This window comes from Balaenoptera ricei, chromosome 2, assembly GCF_028023285.1.
Source record: "Balaenoptera ricei isolate mBalRic1 chromosome 2, mBalRic1.hap2, whole genome shotgun sequence".
Lineage (NCBI taxonomy): Eukaryota > Metazoa > Chordata > Mammalia > Artiodactyla > Balaenopteridae > Balaenoptera > Balaenoptera ricei.
Genome location: NC_082640.1, coordinates 95,347,950 through 95,362,367, shown reverse-complemented (window position 1 = coordinate 95,362,367; position 14,418 = coordinate 95,347,950). Strand labels below are relative to the sequence as shown.

The 14,418-nt window shown below is 36.7% G+C and overlaps 1 protein-coding gene across 1 annotated transcript in view; it reads left to right on the top strand.

The window, feature by feature from the left end:
- Positions 1 to 6,866, top strand: part of DTWD1 (DTW domain containing 1) — a 211,738-nt gene extending 204,872 nt beyond the window's left edge. The window contains exon 11 of the transcript XR_009500833.1: positions 6,814 to 6,866. The gene's annotated coding sequence lies outside the window, so the exon portion shown is untranslated. The remainder of the gene's footprint in view (positions 1 to 6,813) is intronic.
- The last annotated feature ends 7,552 nt before the right edge of the window (positions 6,867 to 14,418 follow it).

The window sequence follows — 14,418 nt, the reverse complement described above, 5'->3', positions numbered from 1 at the left end:
TTACGGGAATCCAAATTTAGATAGCCAGAGATTTCTGGCCAACTCATCATTACTATTTCTTGAACTCTGGACATTTACGTACATGGCTCCAAGCTGATTTGCATTCTGCACCAGTTACAGGAATGGATCTGCCAGGAAGTTTTGAAACGCAAGGACAGATAGGCCTCTTTCTTGGTTAATTCATAGCTCCAGTCCTACAGATCAGCCCAGCCAGGTCCTCCAAATCTTTTGCAATGAGCATTTTGAAACACATGGGTCATTTAGTTCTGGCTTCCAGGCAGTTCAGCAAAATGCTTAGCCTAGAGAATTGCAAAAGTTTATGATTTCTCACCGAGGAATGAAATGTGACGCAGTAGAGTGCACTGCAGACATTTAATACCAGATGTTAATGTAAAAATTGGAAAATTGTGGCCTCACATGATTATCTGATCCCTGACCCGCAAAAACCCATTACAGTCCAGAAGGCATAATCATTTCTGGCTTCTTCCACTATTAAACTTTGTGTCTAATTTTTTTAATGTGAAATAGTAATTCTGAGTTACTTAACTGAGATAGTTAGATCATATCAGTCTTGAGGCATTTTGTGCACACACTAACAGAGTTATGCAATTCCTAACCATAAAAATCAGAAGTAAAGCAATTCTGATTTGTTGCATTTTCTAGTAATTTAAAAAAATAATGTGAGGCATGTTTATTTCCCTTGTCTGTACTCCACCCCTATCTAACTTCATGAAATGCATAAGGGAAAGGAAGGAAAGGAGGAGATCTTGCTAACTTGCATCGAGAGCGAAAGAGAACACCTGAAATACAAATTTCCCAGCACTTTAACATTTGTTTTCACTCTTTCCCTGAATCTGTATCCTTAAGAAGTAGAATGACTGTTTTAGAAGGAGGATGGACTGTTTAGAAATCCCAGATCTATGAGGAGAGCTTGGTGTAGAATGAGTAGTTGCAGGTAAGAAGCTGCAGATTTGGTGTCACATCTCAGTGAGTTCTAGCTCTTTTACTTCCTGTGTGATATTGGACAAAGTGCTTAACCTCTCTGTGCCTGAGTTTCCTCTTCCTAAAAGTGGGTTCAACATGAACATTCTGCCCACCTCACAGGGTTGTTGTAAGGCTCAAAGAATACATAAACTGAAAAGTTCTAAATAACTATGAAGGAAATAGCTCAAGCTCTGTTGTTTCAACTGGAATCCTGAGGAAGCTGGGACCCAAAGAATCTCCTCTAAGCCCAGGGACAGGTAGAGAGAACTTTAAAGTGGCCTCTTTTACTGGGCATGAATATCTTACTTTTATTTCCTTATGCTTTTGATATTTTAAAGGGCAGAGAGGAAAGCAGATACAAGATCTTAATGAATCACTAGTAAGAAATTGGTTCAACTGACCCAGACAAAAGCACTTCTATAGGGTTTAGCACCTGTGTGGTGAGGCTGAGAAAGACCTGGAGATAGCAGGACACCAGGGACTGTTCTAGAGAAATAGAAGCCGGCAGAAAAGCCAAGTCCTGCCCTCAAGAGAGCATCCGATCTGATCTCTTTCTCTCTCTCTCTCTCCCTCTCTCTCGTTTTCTCTCTCTCTCTCTCTCATTCTCTCTCTCTCTCTCTCGTTCTCTCTCTCTTCCCCATCTCTCTTTCTCCCTCCCTCTCTCCCTCCCTCCCTCCTTCCAATCAAAAACAATTGCAAATGCATAGCAGGCAATACTGGCAAAAACAGCTCAGAGAATGGGTGAATAAGAAAGGATCTTTGAGACCATGTGGACCAATTTCTCCGTTGATGGATGGACACTAAGGCCTGGGGAAGTTGGGTGGCATGCCCTGCCCCACACAAATCAGCAGCATCACTGCCACAAGAAGCCAGAGCTTGTGGCCCCCATTTCCAATGAATTTTTTTAATCTAATTTTCATTTTGTATCGTTGATTTACAATATTGTGTTAATTTCTGGTGTACAGCAAAGTGATTTAGTTATACAAATATCCATTCTTTTTCCGATTCTTTTTCCATATAGGTTATTACAGAATATTGAGTAGAGTTCCCTGTGCTATACAGTATGTCCTTATTGATTATCTGTTTTATATATAATAGTGTGTGTATGTTAATCCGAAACTTCGGATTTATCCCTCCCCAGCCCACCTTTCCCCTTTGGTGACCATAAGTTTGTTTTCGAAGTTTGTGAGTCTGTTTCTGTTCTGTAAATAAGTTCATTTGTATCTTTTTTTAGATTCCACATGTAACTGATATATGATATTTGTCTTTCTCTGTCTTACTTCACTTAGTATATAATCTCCAGGTCCATTCATCTTGCTGCAAATGGCATTATTCAATTCTTTTTTATGGCTGAGTCATATTCCATTGTGTATATATATCTGTATATATCTATATCTATATATATATCTATCTCACATCTTTTTTATCCATTCATCTGTCGACTGACACTTAGGTTGCTTCCATGTCTTGGCTATTATAAATAGTGCTCCAGTGAACATTGAGGTGCATGTATCTTTTCAAATTATGGTTGTTTTTTCTCCAGATATATTCCCAGGAGTGGGATTGCAGGATCATATGGTAGCTCTATTTTTAGATTTTAAAGAACCTCCATACTCTTCTCCATAGTGGCTGTACCAATTTACATTCCCAGAAACAATGTAGGAGTGTTCCTTTTTCTCCGCACCTTCTCCAGCATTTATTTTTTGTAGACTTTTCAATGATGGCCATTCTGACTGGAGTGAGGTGATACCTCATTGTATTTCTGATTCGCATTTCTCTAATAATTAGTGATGTTGAGCATCTTTTCATGTGCCTTTTGGCCATCTGTATGTCTTCTCTGGAGAAATGTCTATTTAGATCTTTTGCTCATTTTTTGATTGGGTTGTTTGTTTTTTTGATATGGAGCTGTATAAGCTGTTTAAATATTTTGGAGATTACTCCCGTGTCAGTTGCATCATTTGCAAATATTTTCTCCCATTCTGTGGGTTGTCTTTTCATTTTGTTTATGGTTTCCTTTGCTGTGCAAAAGCTTTCAAGTTTAATTAGGTCCCATTTTTTAATTTTTGTTTTTATTTTCATTACTCTAGGAGGTGGGTTAAAAAAGATCTTGCTGTCATTTATGTCAGAGAGTGTTCTCCCTATGTTTGCTTGTGTGAGTTTTATAGTATCCAGTCTTGCATTTAGGTCTTTAATCCATTTTAAGTTTATTTTTGTGTATGGTGATAGAGAATGTTCTAATTTCATTCTTTTACATGTAGCTGTCCAGTTTTCCCTGCACAACTTATTGAAGAGACTGTCGTTTCTCCATTGTATATTCTTGCCTCCTTTGTCATAGATTAATTGACCATAGGTGTATGGGTTTATTTCTGGGCTTTCTATCCATTGATCTATATTTCTGTTTTTTGTGCCAGTACCATACTGTTTTAATTACTGTAGCTTTCTCATATTGTGTAATGTCTGAGAGCCTGATTCCTCCAGCTCCATTTTTCTTTCTCAGGATTGCTTTGGTTATTTGGGGTCTTTTGTGTTTCCATACAACTTTAAAAATTTTTTGTTCTACTTCTGTGAAAAATGTCTTTGGTAATTTGATAGGGATTGCATTGAAACTGTAGATTGCCTTGGGTAGTATAGTCATTTTGACAATATTGATTCTTCCAAATCAAAGAACATGGTATATCTTTCCATCTGTTTGTGTCACCTTCGATTTCTTTCATTAGCGTCTTATAGTTTTCAGAGTACAGGTCTTTTGTCTCCTTAGATAGGTTTATTCCTAGGTATTTTATTCTTTTTGATGTGATGGCAAATGGTATTGTTTCCTTAATTTCTCTTTCTCATCTTTTGTTTTTAGTGTATAGGAATGCAAGAGATTTCTGTGTCTTAATGTTGTATCCTGCAACTTTACTGAAGTCATTGATAGACTTTAAAATAAAGACTGTTACAAGAGACAAAGAAGAACACTACATAATGATCAAGGAATCAATCCAAGAAGAAGATATAACAATTGTAAATATATATGCAACCAACATAGGAGCACCTCAATATATAAGGCAAATGCTAAGAGCCATAAACGGAGAAAGAAAATTGACAGTAACACAATAATAGTGGGGGACTTTAACACCACACTTACATCAATGGACAGATCATCCAGACAGAAAATCAATAAGGAAAAACAGGCCTGAAATGAAACATTAGACCAGATGGACTTAATTGATATTTATAGGACATTCCATCCAAAAGCAGAAGAATACACATTCTTCTCAAGTACACATGGAACATTCTCAAGGATAGATCACGTGCTGGGCCACAAAGCAAACCTAGGTAAATTTATGAAAATTGAAGTCATATCAAGCATATTTTCTGACCACAGCACTATGAGATTAGAAATCAGCTACAAGAAAAAAACTGTAAAAAAACACAAACACGTGGAGACTAAACAGTATGCTACTAAACAACTAATGGATCACTGAAGAAATTAAAAAATACCTAGAGACAAATTACAATGAAAACACGACAATCCAAAACCTATGGACATGGAAAAAGCAGTTCTAAGAGGGAAGTTTATAGCGATACAAGCTTACCTCAGGAAACAAGAAAAGGCTCAAATAAACAACCTAACCTTACACCTAAAGCAACTAGAGAAAGAAGAAAAACCCAAAATTAGTAGAAGGAAAAAAATCATGAAGATCAGAGCAGAAATAAATGAAATATAGATGAAGAAAACAATAGAAAGATCAATGAAACTAGAAGCTGGTTCTTTGAAAAGATACACAAAATTGACAAACTTTTAGCCAGACTCATCAAGAAAAAAAGGGAGAGGGCTCAAATCAATAAAAGTAAAAATGAAAAAGAAGAATTACAATGGACACCACAGAAATACAAAGGACCGTAAGAGACTACTACAAGCAACTATATACCAATAAAATGGACAACATGGAATGGACAAATTCTTAGCAAGGTACAATCCTCCAAGACTAAACCAGGAAGAAATAGAAAATATGAACAGACCAATCACAAGTACTGAAATTGAAACTGTGATTAAAGAACTTCCAACAAACAAAAGTCCAGGACCAGATGGCTTCACAGGCGAACCTCATCAAACATTTAGAGAAGAGTTAACACCTATCCTTCTGAAACTCTTCCAAAAAATTGCAGAGGAAGGAAAACTCTCAAACTCATTCTATGAGGCCACCATCACCCTGACACCAAAACCACACAAAGATACCACAAAGAAAGAAAATTACAGGCCAATATCCCTGATGAGCATAGACAGAAAATTCCTCAACAAAATACTAGCAAACTGTATCCACCAATACATTAAAAGGATTATACACCATGATCAAGTGGGATTTATACCAAGGATGCAAGAATTCACTATCTGCAAATCAGTCAGTGTGATACACCACATTAACAAACTGAAGAATAAAAACCATATGATCATCTCAATAGATGCAGGAAAAGCTTTTGACAAAATTCAACACCGATTTATGATAAAAACTCTCCAGAAAGTGGGCATAGAGGGAAACTACCTCAACATAATAAAGCCCATATATGACAAAACCCCAGCTAGTATCGTTCTCAACAATGAAAACCTGAAAGCATTTTCTCTAAGATCAGGAACAGGACAAGGATGTCCACTCTCGCTACTTTTATTCAACATAGTTTTGGAAGTCCTAGTCACAGCTATCAGAGAAGAAAAGGAAATAAAAGGAATCCAAATTGGAAAAGAAGAAGTAAAACAGTCGCTTTGCAGATGATATGATACTATACATAGAAAATCCTAAAGATGCTACCAGAAAACTACTAGAGGTCACTAATGAAATTTTCTTGATCTCACATTGACTATGGAGGAGGTTTTGTTATCTACTTTTCAAATACAATCTAATAGTTTTTCCTTTGAGGAATTAAATTGATTTTGCAAGGAGCCATATCACCTTAAGAGATATATATCTGGAAACTCTTATCTCCCTTCCTCGATTCTTCCTCTATTCCTTTCTTTCTCTCTTTATCCCTCTTGCTTTCTTCACCACTCTTTTTCTTTCTTTTGATCATAGATATATATACCTGAGGGCAGATGAGAGAGACAGAAACAGCAGATCTAAAATGGGAAACACAGTTTGTTCTTTTTTCCATTTTTTTATTGAAGTAAAAAAAATTGATTTACCATATTGTGTTAGTTTCAGGTGTGTAGAATATTCAGTTCTTTTTTTCAGATTATATTCCATTACAGGTTATTACAAAATATTGGGTGTAATTCCTTGTGCTATACCATAAATCCTCATTGCTTATATATTATATATAGTAGTTTGTATCTGTTAATCCCATACTCCTAATTTGTCCCTCTGCCCCTCTCTCTCCCCTTTGGTAACCATAAGTTTGTTTTCTATGTCTGGGAGTCTGTTTCTGTTTTGTATATACATTCATTTGTAATATTTCTTAGATTACACATATAAGTGATGTCATATAGTATTTGTCTTTCTCTGTCTGACTTATTTCCCTAAGCAAAATATTCACTAGGTCCATCCATGTTTCTGCAAATGTCAGTATTTCATTTTTTATGTCTGAGTAATATTCCATTGTATATGTATACCACATCTTCTTAAGCCAGTTGTCTGTTGATGGGCACTTGGGTTGCTTCCATGTCTTGACTATTGTAAATAGTGCTGCTATAAACATTCAGGTACATGTACCTTTTTGAATTAGAGTTTTCATCTTTTTGGGATGTATGCCCAGGATTAGGATTGCTGCAGCCAGAACTTGAAGGGCCAAGATCTCAGAGAGTAGCTGCATGCATTAAGAGAGTCTCATATTTTACACTGCTTTTTCTCCCAGGGCATTTACCAATTCAAATCATGGGGCATGATAATATGGAAGAAGGTGGCCTAAAGCTGTGGTAATCTCACTGAGCCAGAGAAACAGTACATCCAGGACTTGAGGAGTTAAGTTCCCAGAGAAAAAGGAACAAAAGAAAAGTGAGTCTGACTTTCTGCATGCAGTTTTTGTTTTGGTGCATTTTTATGTCTTCTAAGCTATATGTGTGTAAGTTAAGAAACCAAAAATCAAAGCAAAAAGCTGTTAGCAAGACGCTAAAATGCTAAACAGACATTTTAGTAGCCTTTGGTGCTGACAATATAAAAGCTGGAGTTCAGAACCTTCAAGTAGAAAAGGCCAATGAAATACCCCAAATTTTCAACTGAGATTTTTTTCTTTTATTGAGGTATGGTTGATTTACAACGTTTTATAAAGTTCAGGTTTAGGTAATAGTGATTCACAATTTTAAAGGTTATACTCCATTGATAATTATTATAAAATATTGGCTATATTCCCTGTGTTGTACCATATATCCTTGTAGCTTATTTTATACATAGTAGTATCTCTAAATCCCCTACCCTATCTTGACCCACCCCCTTTTCCTCTCCCCACCAGTAGCCACTGGTTTGTTCTCTATATAGGAGTCTCTTTTTTGTTATATTCACTAGTTTTACTTTCTAGATTCCATGTATAAGTGATGTCGTATAACATTGTGTTTCTCTCTCTGGCTTATTTCACTTAGCATAATACCGTCCAAGTCCATCCCTGTTGTTGCAAATGCCAAAATTTCATTCTTTTATGGCTGAATAATATTCTATTGTATATACATACCACATATTCTTTATCCATTCATCTGTTGCTGGACACTCAGGTTGCACCCATATCTTGGCAATTGTAAATAATGCTGCTATAAACATTGGAGTGCATTATCTTTTTGAATTAGTGGGGATTTGGGGGTTTTTTTTGATATATACTCAGGAGTGGAATTGCTCAGTCACAGGGTAGTTCTATTTTAGTTTTTTGAGGAACCTCCATACTGTTTTTCACAGCAGTGGAACCAATTTACATTCCAACAGTGTACGAGAGCTTCCTTTTTTCCACATACTTGCCAACATTTGTTATTTGCAGACTTTGTAGACTTTTTGATGATAGCCATTCTGACAGGTATGAGGTTATATCTCATTGAGGTATTAATTTGCATTTCTCTGATTAACAATGTTGAGCATCTTTTCGTGTGTCTGTTGGCCATCTGTATGTTTTATTTGAAGAAATGTTTATTAAATTGGGTTGTTTGGTTTTTTGCTGTTGAGTTGTATGAGCCATATATATGTTACTTCTTGTTTGTTTTTATTGAAGTAGAGTTGATTTACAATGTTGTGTCAGTTTCAGGTGTACAGCAAAGTGATTTACTTATACATATACATATGTATCTATTCTTTTCCAGATTCTTTTCCCTTCTAGGTTATTACAAAATATTGAGTATAGTTCCCTGTGCTATACAGTAGGTCCTTGTTGGTTATTTATTTTACATATAGTGGTGTGTATATGTTAATCCTAGTCTCCTATTTTATCCTTCCCCCATCTTTCCCCTTTGGTAACCATACGTTTGTTTTCTATGTCTGTGGATTTATTTCTGCTTTGTAAATAAGTTCATTTGTATCTTTTTTTTTTTTTTTAGATTCCACATATAAGCGATATTGTAAGATATTTGTGTTTCTCTATCTGGCTTACTTCACTTACTATGATCTCACTAGGTCCATCCATGTTGCTGCAAATGACATTATTTCATTATTTTTTATGGCTGAGTATTATTCTATTGTGTGTGTGTGTGTGTGTGTACATATATATATATATGCACACATACCTATATACCACATCTTCTGTATCCATTCATCTGTCAATGGACACTTAGGTTGCTTCCATGTCCTGGTTATTGTAAATAGTGCTGCAGTGAACATTCAGGTGCATGTATCTTTTCAAATTAGGGTTTTTTCCAGATATATGCCCAAGAGTGGGATTGCAGGATCTTATGGTAGCTCTATTTTTAGTTTTTCAAGGAAACTCCACACTCTTCTCCATAGTGGCTGTACCAATTTACATTCCCAGAAACAATGTAGGAGGGTTCCTTTTTCTCCACACCCTTTCCAGCATTTATTATTTGTAGATTTTTCAATGATGGCCATTTTGACTGGAGTGATGTGATACCTCATTGTATTTCTGATTTGCATTTCTCTAATAATTAGCAATGTTGAGCATCTTTTCATGTACCTTTTGGCCATCTGTATGTCTTCTCTGGAGAAATGTCTATTTTGTCAAATGCTTTTTCTGAGTCTGTTGAGATGATCACATGGTTTTTATCTTTCCTTTTGTTAATGTGGTGTATCACATTGATTTGCATATGTTGAACCATCCTTGTGACCCTGGAATGAATCCAAATTGGTGTATGATTATTTTTTTTCTATTGTGGATTTTGTTTGCTAATATGTTGTTGAAGTTTTTTGCATCTATATTCAACAAAGATATTGACATGTAATTTTCTTTCTTTGTAGTGCCTTTTTTTGATTTAGTATCAGGGTAATGGTGGTCTTGTGAAATGAATTTGGGAGTAATCCTTCAATTATTTGGAATAGTTTGAGAATGATCAGTATAAGTTCTTCTTTATATGTTTGGTAGAATTCCCTAGTGAAGCCCTCCAGTCATGGACTTTTGTTTGCAGGGAGATATTTTTTTGTTTGCTTGTTTGTTTGTTTTTTATTACAGATCCTACTTCACTTCTAGTGATTGGTGTGTTCAAATTATCTGTTTCTTCTTGAATCACTCTTAGCAGGCTGTATGTTTCTAGAAATTTTCTAGAATGTTTAACATAATGTTTAACATTATGTTTAACATAATGTTTAACATAATGTTTAATGTTTAACATTATGTTACTAGTATGTTTCTAGAAATTTGTCCATTTCCTCTAGATTGTCCAATTTATTTGGCATGTAACTGTTCATAGTATTCTCTTGTGATTTTTTTGTATTTCTGTAGTATTGGTTATTGCTCCTCTGTCATTTCTTATTTTGTTTATTTGGATCCTCTCTTTTCTTCTTGGTGAGCCTGGCTAAAAGTTCATCAATTTTGTTTATATTTTCAAAAAACTAGCTCTTGCTTTCATTGCTCTTTTGTCATTTTTATTTTATTTTACTCATTTCCTTTCCAATCTTTATTATTTCCTTCATCCTGCTGACTATGGGCTTTGTTTGTACTTTTTCTAATTCTTTTAGGTGGTAGGCTACCTTGTTTATTTGAGACTTTTCTTGTTTCTTGATGAAGGCCTGTATCACTATGAACTTCCCTCTTAGAACTGCTTCTGCTGCATCCCATAGATTTTGTAAAGTTGTGTTTTTATTTTCTTTTGTCTTGAGGTATTTCCTGATTTCTCCTTTGATTTCATCTTTGACCCACTGGATTTTTATTAGCATGTTGTTTAGTCTCCATGTGTTCTTTTCCCATTTTTCTTTCTGTAGTTGATTTTTATGTTTATACTGTTGTAATCAGAACAGTTACTTGAAATAATTTCTATCCCCTTAAATTTGTTGAGCCTCATTTTGTGACCTGGAATGTGGTTTATCCTGGAAAATGTTCCATGTGTGCTTGAAAAGAATATGTGTTCTGGGTTTTTTGGATGTAGTGTCCTACAGATATCAATTAAGTCAACCAGTCTATTGTATCATTTAGGGCCTCGGTTGCCTTATTGATTTTCTGTCTGGGTCATCTGTCTATTGATGTCAGTGGGCTGCTACAGTCTCCTACTCCTATTATATTATTGTCAATTTCTCCCTTCATGTCCCTTAGTATTTGCTTTATATATTTAGGTGCTCCACTATTGGGTGCATATATGTTAACAAGTTTAATATTATCTTCTTGTATTGGTCCTTTTATCGTATATAATGCTCTTCCTTTCTTTATAGCCTTTTTTTAAAAAAGTCTATTTTGTCTGATATGAGTATTGTTACCCCCACTTTCTTGTTGTTTCCATTGGCATGAAGCATCTTTTCCATCCTCTAACTTTCAGGCTGTGTGTGTCTTTCACTCTGACGTGAGTCTCTTGTAGGCAACATATTGAACAGTCCTGTTTTTTAATCCAGTCAGCCACTCTATGTCTTTTAATTGGAACATTTTTTTCATTGACATTTAAAGTAATTGTTGATAGATATGTACTTATTGCCATTTTATTCCTTGTTTTTCCAGTCTTTTTTTTTTTTTTTTTGGATTTTGGTTTTTGGTTCATTTCTTCTTCTTTTTGATTTTCCTGTTTGGGTTTGATGATTTTCTTTTATGGTATACTTGTGTTCCTTTCTTTCTGGCTTTTGTGAATCTACTGTAGTTTTTTGATTTGTGGTTACCATGAGGCTCATTATGTTGACCCATAACTATATTTAGTTGCTTTAAACTGATAATCATTTAAATTCAAATACATTCTAAAAGATCTATTTTTTAACTCCTCTCCCTCATATTTTGTGTTTTTGATGTCCTAGTTTACATCTTCATGCTTTTACTTTTACTGTTTACTTTAGTTATAATCGCTTTTACAATTTCTTTTGTTTGTCTTTTAATCTATGTACTGGCTTATTTAAGTGATCTTCAGTCCTTATTATATATTTGACTTTCATATTGGGATTTTCCCTTTCCTATAAATTCTTGATTCTTTTCTATTTAGAGAAGACCCTTCAATATTTCTTTTAGGGTAGGTTTAATATGCTGAATTCTTTTAGTTTTTGCTTGTTTGATATATCCTTTATCTTTCTTTCTATTTAAATAATAATGTTGCTGGATAGAATATCCTAGGTTGCAAGTTTTTCCCTTTCAGGACTTTGGCTACATTGTGCCACTCCCTTCTAGCCTGCAAAGCTTCTGCAGAGAAATCAACTAATAGCCTTATGGGGGGGGGGGTCCCTTGTAAATGACTGTCACTTGCTGCCTTTAGAATCTTCTCTTTATCTCTAACTTTTGCCATATTAATTATGATATGTCTTGGCATGGATCTGTTTGGATTCATCTTGTTTGGGACCCCCTGCGCTTCCTGTAGGATATCTGTTCCCTTGTTTAGATTTGGGAAGTTTCAGCCATAATTTCTTCAGATATATTTTTGATACCCACCTCTCTCTTCTCTTTCTGGAACACCTGTTATGCGTAGGTTGGCACATTTTACATTATCCCATAGATAACATATGTTGCTTTCATTTTTTATTTGTCTTTCTGTCTGCTGTTCTGACTGGGTGATTTCCATTATTCTATCTTCCAGATCACTTATTTGTTCTTCTGTGTCATTTAGTCAGCTATCCATTGCTTCTAGATTGCTTTTTATCTCAGAAATTGAATTATCCCTTTCTGATGGTTCATCTTTATAGTTTCTAGTTCCTTGTTGCAATGATCTGCATTTCTATCAATAATCTTTCTTAATTCAGTTAGCATTTTTATTACCACCTTTTGAACTGAGGATCTGGTAGACTAGTGAGCTCTGTTTCATTATGTTTTCTTTCAGGGGATTTCTCTTGCTCTTTTTATTGGGAGTAGTTTCTGTATTTTCATTTTATCTAATTTTCTGTGTCTCTATGAATTCAGGAGGAACTGTTATCTTTTGTGGGCTTGAAGGGTGTTTTTATGTGGGAGCATCCCTGTGAAGACTCTGTGTGTGTAATATCTTCGGTGAGAGGGTTGGTTTTGACATGGACACCAGCCACATCTTTCCTTAGGGTGCTGGCTGTTTTCCCCTTGATAGGGGGTGTGGTTGGTATTGGGTCTAAAGTCTGTGCAGGGTGTAAGGTGGGACTTCCTCTCTGTCCATGGCTGTCGCCGTCTTGTGAGGGGTGAGGTCTGGTCCCCAGTAGTGAGAGTAGAAACCCTGATATTCAGGCTCAATCAGGCTCCGTTCCCCCTGAGTGCATGCCCTGACCTAAAGGAGGTGATTGCTAAAGCAAGTGAAGCCCATGCATTCACAGAGGATAGATGTGCTGCCTGTGTAGGCCTCTGCAGCTCCACCTGGATGCAGCCTAAGGTCACATCCCTTCCCTTGTTGTGTTGGTCCTAGATCTAGTGCAAGGTTGTGGTGTGGAGTGGCTGGGCCAGAGCATTCACTAGTCTAGGACTGGGGTTGGGGCTTTGTGACTGCAGGAATTGAGGTGGCTAAGCTGCTGCCAGAGATCTGGGCTGTCTCTTTGGCAGACATCTCCCAGGACCTGTCTACCCCAGATCCAGTGCTAAGCTGCAGTGTGGAGTGGGTGGAGCTGGAGCACTCACTGCGCTGGGAGACTAACTGTGGCATGCTCCTGCAGCTCCGCCCAAGCACACACTGACAACGACCACCACCACCCTAACTGGGTCACACCCCAGACCCCAGTCTGTCTCTGTGTAGCTATCCCAAGTATTTTCCCAGGGCTGGTTGGCCCAGATCTCATGCCAATCTATGGTATGGAGTGAGCAGGACTGGGTGTCTGCCCCATTCAGATTGGGGAGTGCAGTGAGGTGACAGCTGCCGGTGCAAGTCTCTCTCTGTCATGACTGTTGGTGAAACAGCACATGCACACTCCTTGGAGTAGAGCCTGGGCTTCTCCAGCCCTTCTATCTGTCCCAGCAGTTCTCCCAGTAGCCAACAGGCTTTGTCTCCTCTGTGCTGTTCCCGAGGACTGGGACACCCAGATTGTGGCTCGACCTGCTCGCTCCCCCAGGTGAGGGTCCACCAATGCAGAATTTCTTTTCCTTTCAGATTCCTCTCAGGGGTGGGGGTCCCTACCCTATGCATTTTTTCTGTCCTACCTTGTTACGTGGAGATCTTTCCTGCAGCTTTGGTATAGGAGTTCTTCTGCCAGTTTCCAATTAGTTTTCCTTAAGAATTGTCCCATATGTAGATTTTTTTTGATGTGTTTGTATGGGGAGGTGAGCTCCACATCCTCCTATTCCGCCATCTTGATCCCTCCTCTGGGAAACACAATTTGTAATTGCCTATAAGAGCTCAAAACGTGGACAGAGACTTTAAAAACACATAGTTATCAACTTTAGTTCTGAATATAGAATTTTTTTCTTTCCAAATAATCTGATAATATTTATGTAAATCTAAAATTTTACTATTCCCCAGTGCATCACCATCACCACTCAGGCTTTTTTATCTTCAGGCTCAAAATAATTCCTGGCACTTGAATGACCTTGGAATGGGTACGTGAGTTCATTTGCATCTCATGGGGCCAAAGTAAACTGATAAATGTGTTTCTCTCACAGCTATCCACATTATCTGTTTATAAACAGCCTTATTTAATTTGAACTGAATTTGCAAACGTGGACCATTCCTAATCTTTCCCATCCCTTAAACATAGGTCAAATTGGTTCATTTTATTCTTGACTCTAATCCTAAGAATGATGTACATTTTCCCTAGGCATGTAAAGGAGAGAAAAAAAAAAAATCAATCAGTTGATCAATGGAACAAAAACTCTCCCCAATGAGTTTCCAATAAAGAGACTAAACATCAAACACCACAAGTGCCAAAATATTTAGTAAAAGTTTGCAAATCTTTCAAAAATGTTACAATGCAGTGAAACTAATGACAAATTAGACACTGAAAACTAACATCTAGTTAAGTCTATGCAGGC